The sequence below is a fragment of the Homarus americanus genome, unplaced genomic scaffold, assembly GCF_018991925.1.
Source record: "Homarus americanus isolate GMGI-L3 unplaced genomic scaffold, GMGI_Hamer_2.0 scaffold367, whole genome shotgun sequence".
Classification (NCBI taxonomy): domain Eukaryota; kingdom Metazoa; phylum Arthropoda; class Malacostraca; order Decapoda; family Nephropidae; genus Homarus; species Homarus americanus.
The window spans coordinates 10,128,492-10,139,084 of record NW_024743709.1 but is presented as its reverse complement, the minus strand read 5'-3'; positions in this window follow the sequence as shown (position 1 = coordinate 10,139,084).

The following is a 10,593-nucleotide window of genomic DNA, read 5'->3' as shown; positions in this document are numbered from 1 at the left end:
CGAGCGTGTTATTGGTGCCGTGTACACGGCCAAATATTGTGTACGAGCGTGTTATTGGTGCCGTGTTCACGACCAAATATTGTGTACGAGTGTGTTGTTGGTGCCGTGTACACGACCAAATATTGTGTACGAGCGTGTTATTGGTGCCGTGTACACGGCCAAATATTGTGTACGAGCGTGTTATTGGTGCCGTGTACACGGCCAAATATTGTGTACGAGCGTGTTATTGGTGCCGTGTACACGGCCAAATATTGTGTACGAGCGTGTTATTGGTCTAGTAAGAAAATGTCGTATACTCATATTTAGTTTTCTTGTCTCGGGATGCACAAGAACAGACATAATTGGTGGACAAGTATTTGGTTGTGGTGGTCTAGGTAACATGAGGTAAAATGAATCCTGTAAAGTCTTCCCCGTCATCTAACATCAGCTGTACAAACATAAACATTATCATAATTTAAGAAGTACTTCGCTGGAGTACAGGATATAAGACTTGACTCAAATAGACTCGGTTGGGGTTTGTTAAGATACTAGGTTGTTTGTGTGAACTGTTTGTTTGTTCTAAGAAAAATGATGCTTTATGTTGACACAACCTTGACGTTACAAGCCTTCCATCACTTTAGTGTAGAGTTAGTATGTACAGTTTACTTAACAAGTAGTTTGTAATTTTAGTTACTTTATCGCATCTTCATCTACGATACACTATCACGCTTCACCGTCTTATCTGAAATTAAATCAACAGGTTTATCCTGTAAGGTATCAGTTTGCCTCGTTAGCGTAACTTTGCCTCCGTGACTCACTCCGGGCCGAGGTGTGGTAGGCGGGAGGTGAGGCGCCTAGCAACATCAACTGTACTGGGTGTGTAATCCCCCAAGAATAGTTAAACGTTTACATGAGCCTCCGTAATTAATTTGGTTCAATTTGTACCGGAATATAAAAATAATTTATTAAAGGAGGGAAATGTTTCCACTAATTTTTGTTTTAACAAACGAACCAATAACAATGAAATACCGGGTATTCATAATTTTATTAAATTATTAAGATAACCAAATAACGATGATAATATTAATATATATTGAAATTTAAGGATAATAAAATACTAAGGGCCAAAATAGATAATATCAATAATAAATGGGAGTCATTCATGAATCACCATCACGGTCGTCTAATCATCTAATGTACGAACTTCTTCACACACAAGTCAACAGATGAATCATGAATGTATGATTTGTCCAAAACTCACCAAGATGCAATTTTTTCCTTGGCTTTGACTGTTGTTTCACATGCAATTTATTTTTTTTTATATGAGGATATGTCATTTCCCTTGCCTGTACGTGAATCAATTTTTAAGCTTTCTCCCTATCCCTCCATGATTCAACTAAAAGAATGTCACAACAACAAGCACGGTGTGATGTAAACTGAAGCTGATGGCTCTTCTCCCCTTTACTGTATATCAAACATCCCTGAGTTTGTTGATAGTTTTCTTCATTGTGTTAAGTACGGATGACTAGCGACACTCACTTCATACGAGTACAGTTGTGTGGAGTTTTCGCAGTTTTATTGGTTTTGTGTCTTAAAAAGTCCACGTAAAGACACAAACTAATAATTGTTCTAGTATTGAGTTTAAGTATCATTCATTGAGACAACTAATAATATTCTTGGAGTTTATAATATTTGGCACTTCAAAGTTCACGTATAAACGGTACACCACCAGACTGGGGAACTTTTATTAGTATTTTTGGAGTCGAATCGATAACCTACATGAATTAAAAAAATCAAGTACAAAGTTAACAGAAAAGAAAGGAAGAAAATATGAATTAAGTAATGTGATAATAATTATTGTTGATTGTCATTAATTAAACACTACCTAACAGATAAATACTTTGTAGAGTTGTTGTACACTGTTTAGAATTTCACTTTTCGAAGCCCACAAAATAGAGAGAAAAATCAGTGTATAACTACTGCATGACGTATGTAATCCATGTCGGCTACAAATCTTCAGTAAATGATTCATTAACCAGATAATGCTGGACAAAACGAGTTACGGCGCCAAACAAAGAGAAGCTCGGCTATTAACGTCATGACTTTTGGGATGTGGAGTATTTGGTTGTGTGTACATAGTGTAGCGCCATTATTACCCCGACAGAAAACTAAACATGCTAATGACTGGGCTGGGATAATTATCTCCACACCAATATTATAAAATGGCTTAATATCACTGGTATGGAAATTTTTATGTCGCTATGTATGTATTGAATTGGGATGATATAATTAATCCTCGTTTAGTGAATTTTATGAAGCATTATTTAAGGTGTGTTTGGTATACAGTAGAGGGAATAATCTGTTTGTGAGAAATAGTTGGATGCTAAATACTACCCGGTACCCAGATCGCTGCTGCTGCGGGGGGGAACGAGAGGAAAACACAATGGTTATGACTCTCTCTCTCTCTCTCCACATTACTTTATTTTAATTCGTCTTTTAACAATATACGTAATATTTTGCGAATGGATGGCTTCTGTACACACCTCTAAGGATATTTAAGTATAAAATAAAATTATTCCCTATTTCTATTAAGGCTTTCAAATCCAACAATACTTCAGTTCGGTAATGTTAAAATGCAATAATACTTTAGTTAATATTAATAAAGATGAACTACCTATTAATTAAAAGCGGAAGAAAAATAATATACGGTGCCATTTTCTCAAATATATTATTGGACAACTTTAACAAGATAGACTGTTACTCTGGATCACGTTAAGATTTGCACCTCCAGCTTAAGTCAACTTAATATTTAGAACAATAACCTAACCTAATCCACCCAGGTAATGAGTATGTTGTTTAATCATCAGGTGAAATAGGTTGGAGGGCTAATCTTCTGGTGAGCCCTTCATTCACTATTGGGAAAGAGGATCATTGTTTCGTTACACAGTTGTGTTGTGTATATATATAAATAACCAATTTTATGGGTGTACTGATAAGCTTTCATTCCCAGCAATAATGCGGTGAAAGGTGTTATTAATTTTAACATACAAGAGTTGCACCCGTTAATTTGCATTCGATTTTTAAGACTGATAACTAAATAAAAATTAAAGTAATCCGCTTAAAATTGTTTTTACAATACTTACATAAGCTTAACAAGTTTTGGTAAAACTATTTATTTTGTGGATACAAAAGTTATGTAGTGCTATGAAACTGTGTACCTTATGTAGATATTCTCTCAACATACTTATTGCTCCAACATGTCTCTCAACATACTGCCCCATCGTGTCTCTCCACATAATGCTCGATCGTGTCTCAACATACTGCCCCATCGTGTCTCTCAACATAATGCTCGATCGTCTCTCAACATACTGCCCCATCGTATCTCTCCACATACTGCCCCATCGTGTCTCTCCACATACTGCTCCATCGTGTCTCTCCACATAATGCTCGATCGTGTCTCCCAACATACCGCCCCATCAAATCTCTCCACATAATGCTCGATCGTGTCTCAACATACTGCCCCATCGTGTCTCTCCACATAATGCTCGATCGTAAATCTCAACATACTGCCCCATCGTGTCTATCCAATATAATGCTCGATCGTGTCTCAACATACTGCCCATCGTGTCTCTCCACATAATGCTCGATCGTCTCTCAACATACTGCCCCATCGTGTCTCTCCACATAATGCTCGCCGATCGTCTCTCTCAACATACTGCCCCATCGTGTCTCTCCACATAATGCTCGATCGTCTCTCAACATAATACTGCCCATCGTGTCTCTCCACATAATGCTCGATCGTGTCTCAACATACTGCCCCATCGTGTCTATCCACATAATGCTCGATCGTGTCTCAACATACTGCCCCATCGTAACTTCTCCACATAATGCCTGATCGTCTCTCTCTCAACATACTGCCCCATCGTGTCTCTCCACATAATGCTCGATCGCTTCGCAACATAATGCCCCATCGTGTCTCCACATAATGCCTGATCGTCTCTCAACATACTGCCCTACTGTGTCTCTCCACATAATGCCTGACTGCCTCAACATCACTGCCCCATCGTGTCTCTCCACATAATGCTCGATCGTCTCTCCACATACTGCCCCATCGTATCTCTCCACATACCGCCCCAACGTATCTCTCCACATACTGCTCCATCGTATCTCTCCACATACTGCCCCATCGTGTCTCTCCACCTAGTTTGTGCTCTATCGTTTACCCCTGCAAGTGTTGCTTTACTATTAAGTGACAAAGTTGTCGGTAATCCTCTGTAACGTTATTCTCTGTTATTATAAGTTGTACATTGTGTCGTGTGTAGGTATTGGGGATGGTGTGAGTTGAGGCCGAGCAGTCGAGACTCTTTAATGTCTATGACTGGTCGTTCTTCCTCTCCACACGGAATCAATAGGAACACATGCAAGTTTATGGAAAGTTGGACACATGTGGGAGGACTGTGAAACCAGAATAGTGTACAGCTGTTTGTTGGTAATGTGGTTAACCTCTATCATCGTTCTCTTATGTGGTGACCTTTGACCCCCAAAAAAAAAGAGAGAGGTGGAGAATATTGTGGTATTGGTCTTTCTTCCTCCTTACTCTTCTTTATTTACTCCGATCTTTCTTTTAGCCACTATCATTTCGTTTCAGTTACTGTATTTTACGGAGGTGTTAGTAAAGAAATTAGTGGATAGGAATGTTAAATTTCAAAATTTAAAGCTCACTTTATCCTTTTCCTCCCGACGGTCTGGGTTGGTCAGTTATTGCTTACATTCCTGACTTGACTTTCCCCCGTCTTCATGCAACTCTAGCAAATATCATGTCTGTCGAGAAATGTAAATCTCTTCCAGGAAAAGCGAGAGTTAAGCATTTTGTTTTATTTTATTTACACTTCATATTTTTAAGTTTACCTCGAGAAAATGCATAGCCTTAGCAGAAGAAAACATCGATTATTTTATTAGTATTAAAAAGAGTGATAATAAGTAAAAGATCTTAGTATTAACGAGTGTGAGTAAATATGTAGATTATATTGTGAGTCATAGGTAGGAGGCAGCTATCAAACAGGGAGGTACCCCGCCTGGGAAGATATTGGAAGCATAATGTGTTGTCTAATGGTAGACCCTGCTGCCATATGGCATCACGAAAATTGTGACCAAGTCCCAGGTTGCTGATCTGATTTTCTGCCTCATTTACACACAATTGCAGGGTCTCAGTTGTTTCTCTTACTATTGACAACACAACTTACATATATCATTCTCACTATTGATGTCTTTTTTTCCTTTATTATTATTATTATTATTATTATTATTATTATTATTATTATTATTATTATTATTATTATTATTATTATTATTATTATTATTATTACATTCCCCCCCTCCCCCCTCCACCCCCTCCCCCCAGACTCCGATGTGGGTCAGTGACCTGTGCCCGGGAAGAGGCGGAAAAGAGAGAAGTAAGGCTGCATACGTAATACTCCCGCCGGGCATCGGTGAACATATCTCTCTTAGGCAACTGGTCCATCGAATTATCTCTTTCTCTCTCATTTTCACAATTTGTCCATCGCACACCGGAGGTAAATAACTATAGGTAAGATACTTCTTTCTCCCAGCCTCCACTCTTCCCCAGTGGCGTAGTAGCTACTGGGGAGGAGGGTAATCCCCCCTCCCTGGAAATATTTTTGGGGAACTTATTTTGTTACATTCTGCAATTTGTAAGTTCGTATGTGTGGAGAGAGAGAGAGAGAGAGAGAGAGAGAGAGAGAGAGAGAGAGAGAGAGAGAGAGAGAGAGAGAGAGAGAGAGAGAGAGAGAGAGAGACGTCTGGTGGTGTGGCAGCCCCAGCCACTAGAAGCAACTCAGGTATCCAACGTTCATTCGGACAGGTTTGTTTACATATTGTCATCATACATTGTCACAGAAGGCCACTGTGTCCAGAGGCAGCACTGAGCACGGCTCTCGCTCCGTCTTTTTTCTCACGTAGATCATCACCCTTTATTTAGGTAAGATTTTATGCGTAGTTCTCAGGAAGTGTTGATTATTACCGCGCGTTATCCACAGTTCATCATTTCCACAGGTAGCGCCAATGTTTTTAGGAAAGGAAAGGTCAAGTAAGGGAAGCACAATCAAGGTCTTACTCCACCACCCCGGCCACTATTCCACTCCTCCCACAATCAAGGTCTTACTCCACCACCCCAGCCACTATTCCGCTCCTCCCACAGCCAAGGTCTTACTCCACCACCCCGGCCACTACTCCTTCACTCCTCCCACAGTCAAGGTCTTACTACACCATCCCGGCCACTACTCCTCCACTCCTCCCACAGTCAAGTTCTTACTCCACCATCCCGGCCACTACTCCGCGTTTATCCAAAAAATGAAGAGTTGACTTTACGATGAATTCTTCATTTCCGAGAAACAATTTGGAGCGTTGGTGAAGCCAAAGGCTTGAGAGGGAAGCTCAGTGCTCTCCAGTATGATGGTGGTAATCCAAATTTACCCATTTTTTACTTGAGTGCTCATTAGCTAGCTGTTCACTTATTGACTTATTCAACTTTCCACTTTACTACTAATGACACGAGCTACTGATGATCGACTGACTCATCTTCCTCCTCCATGTACTGTACCTGTAGTGTTGATATATTTGTTTACACCATAAAACACCAACTGATTAATACATCATAATTATAATATAGGCCATATGTTTAGGTAGCCCCTGCTACCCCCAAACCGTACGCCATGTAGACACCACGTAAAAAATATATATTTGCATTAGATTTAAAAAACAAGGACATTGTTCTGTAATTCAGAAATAAATAAATAAATATATATATATATATATATATATATATATATATATATATATATATATATATATATATATATATATATATATATATATATATATATATATATGTGTGTGTGTGTGTGTGTGTGTGTGTGTGTGCGTGCATAGTTTTTCATTTATATTGAAATTGAAACTCACGAGCGTCATTTAGAGAATTTTTAATTTTTGAGAGTGCCTCAATTGTTTCTCTTACTTTGACAACACAACATACATACTGTACAGTATATCGTTTCTCACTCTTGATTTTTTTTCATATTTATTTATGGCTACAATATTATTATTATTATTATTAAGGCAGTGACCCTTACTAATCTTCTTAATCCAAAGAAATTAACCATGCCATCTCTAAGCACAGCAGCTGTCCGTAGTCAGGTCACTGCCTTATGACCGGAACATTGTGGACCCCTGCTGTCCCCTAAGGACTTGATCTCAATCTCCTCTAGTGTATATATCAGCCTTGTCAATATTTCTCCTTAGTCTGTACTCACCCCTGAAGATGTGAATTACACGAAAGCGCTTGGGACCACCACAAACCACACCAGGTCCACACCGCACTCCACAAGCCACACTAGTTGTCAGCATTATTTCTCAACCATCAGGTCAAGGTTAATATTACGTGCAGATATGAAATATCTGTCATCCTCTACATCCAGTGTTGGGACGTTTGCACTGATGAAGAAGGCATGACGTGAGTGATTCAGTGGGACTCGAAGTGTCATGAGGCGCTCGTTGATCCCAATAGGCATTTCAGTTAGCCTGTGTAAGATGCGTTGGCGGATGGCAAAGCCAACTCCATAAATGCAGTTTCTCTCCGCAGCAGGCTTACCCTTCCAGAAGAAGGTGTGGCCCTCATTTGGGAGCCGGGACTCACTGATGGCTGCTATGTCTATGTTATACCTAGCCAGCTCTTTTGCCAAAAGGGCAGTTCTTCTTTCTGGACGCGCATTTGTACCAGTATCCTGAAGGGACCTGACATTCTATGCAGCGACCATAAGAGGCTGTATGGTTTGATTTTGTTTGGATCTGTGATTTTGGTTGTGTTTTCGACCGCATAAGGATGACCTTACTGGGTGCGGTTGCTCAGTCAGGTTGGGTTTTTAGGCAAGCTATGTTTAGGGCACCTTTTCTAGCCCTCTCCCATGTTGGGTGAGCAGAGTGGCTTCCCGAAAGGGCTGCTCAGTCGCACAGACAGGACCGGATTGCAGTGCTGCCTAGATCCCAGTGCATAAACGACCATCTTATCTGTGCCGCCCATGTGTAGAGCTGTGACAAGAGACTCCCAGTAGCCATCTCTGCCTGTCCCCGTCGCCACTTGTCCGTCGCCATAGGACTTTTGGGGGTATAGGGGTTTTGATGATGATTAGAGGTATGAAGAACTGGATGATGGCTGCGTGTGAGTTGATTTATGTAGTGAGGCATGAGCGCAGGCTGCAGCCACACATCTTGGCTCTCCCTTTTCCTGATCCAGTGGTATAAGTGTTGCAACGACTGGGGAGAGAAAGAGTTGCGATGGACTGCCGATAGCCCAGTTTGTTGGCTTTCGCTTTGGTAGCCTGTCCATCAGGCATTACCTTCGTCTGCTGGTGTAATCGTTGGGTTTCCATGGTGGTCACCCCTTCTGCCTATACCGCCGTTGGGGTCTTGTTGGAGCTCTGTAAGCATGTCTACCTGATGCGGGGCTCCATTGCAGATTTTTCGTTTGGGGTTTACTCCCGTAGCCTTATACCTGCCAAGGTTAATCCGGTTAATCTGCAAGGCAGCGGGGCAATGGTTGGTAGGAGCCAGGACGTGTCCACATGCCAGTGGGCCTATGCACCGTCCCTCTGGGTCCCACTGCTACTCCGAGATGCCCTGCTGATCTTGCCTGGGCCCACGAGGCACCCAGTTACCGTGTGTTACCACAAGGAGGCACAGCAGGCTGTGTACTGGCATGAGAAGACTTCTGCAAGTTGCTTCCCTGTTCGCCACGAGGGCTAGCCAGCAGCGGCAGTTGAAAGCAAGAGGGAGCAAGCAGTGCTTGAACCTTAACACTAACATAATGCCGCCAATCTAGACGCATTTCACCACACTGTGTGTGACTACACACACACAGGTCAAAGGTGTCGTGTGTAGTGGACATGAATGCTGACATCTTTTGACTCACCCTGTCCCTCATCGTGTGTGTAATCCTCAGCTGATAGATTCACCGTGGGGTCGTGCAAATGACCTGTGATTGTCTGTGATTGTGTTTCTAACTTTACATTTCTCGGTAAGACTTAGATGGAATTCGTAAAAAAAAATATATGTATATGTTTGGTTGTGTATTTTACATGTTTGCTTATGAATATATTCCACAATATTTTATTCAGTGTTCTGTTAATGATGATTCTTGGTATATATACAAGTTATTATCTATAGTGTTTTATTACTCTGACAAGATAATCGATAAGTTATAACACCATGAGCGAGTCTCTGTGAGAGTATAATTTATTGTTGTAGTTTTAGTTATACCACGTTTGAGTATAATCCATCATGATACAAGTTAAACTTGAGGGAGGTGGTGTTGCCTCCCTACGTCCTGTCGTCTGTTGAATGGTATTAATATTTTGTTCTTGTCTTTAACCTAACCCAATCAGCCCTCTGCAACCTTCTATAATATATACTGTATATATATATATATATATATATATATATATATATATATATATATATATGATATACCTGAAATGTAGAATACACCTGTTTTTAAGCACTCGTAATTTTATCCTTACCTTATGTCATAAATCATACCAGATACGCACCCATTTACTTGCTACATATATATATATATATATATATATATATATATATATATATATATATATATATATATATATATATATATATATATATATACATATATATAACCGTTGTAACCTATAATCCTCATTATATCTGTAATATGTCAAGTTTTATATAATTTAGGAATACTGGAAAATGTGTGTCGTTCAAATATATTCATGGTAGCGCTTGATAGTACTTACCTGCAGGTGATGGTTAATTTTGATTGAGCTGTGGAGTACCTACCTGAAGGTACTGCTAATTACATAAGCTTTGGGGGTCTTCGTATTTTATTTTTCAATGGCTACCAGTACATCGTTAATCTGGTGTGTTATTAATATTATTAGGCCTATGTGTTACTGCGTTACTAAGGTCTTAAAGCAAGTATTGTAGGCTTACCTTGTACCGAGTGTTACCCGGTACATCAGTCATTGTTTTGTACCATGTGACTTATATAACGACAAATCAGTAAACCAATGGAAAGCACTTTAGATATAAGCATACAAATGGCGATCATATATGAAAATTTCTATAATTCTATATCACGTAATGGTTTGAATTCATGCATACGTAATCATCAGTTTATTCATGATTATTCCTAATGGAAATTAGAGTTGAAATAAAGTCAATTTATCCATTGTTAAAATCATTTTTGCACATGTGATATTAAAAGTTCAGTATTGTATTGTTCCTGAGCTTTTAACGCGGGAAATTTTATGTCGCTCTCAATGATACGAAAACCATAATAATAATATGATTTGTATTGGTAATTTATTGTTATATATGTACTGTATATTATGCAGTTATGAGGACGCCTGGATCATGACTTCCTCATTACTGTATTAAGTTGTTCATTACTGGATGCCTTAATGTCTCAACCATTATATAGCTACTTTTTGGATACTGTTTTGTTTCTTCACAATTATACGAGATTTTTACTATACCTCTATGGTGCTCATGTAAGATATAGAATTA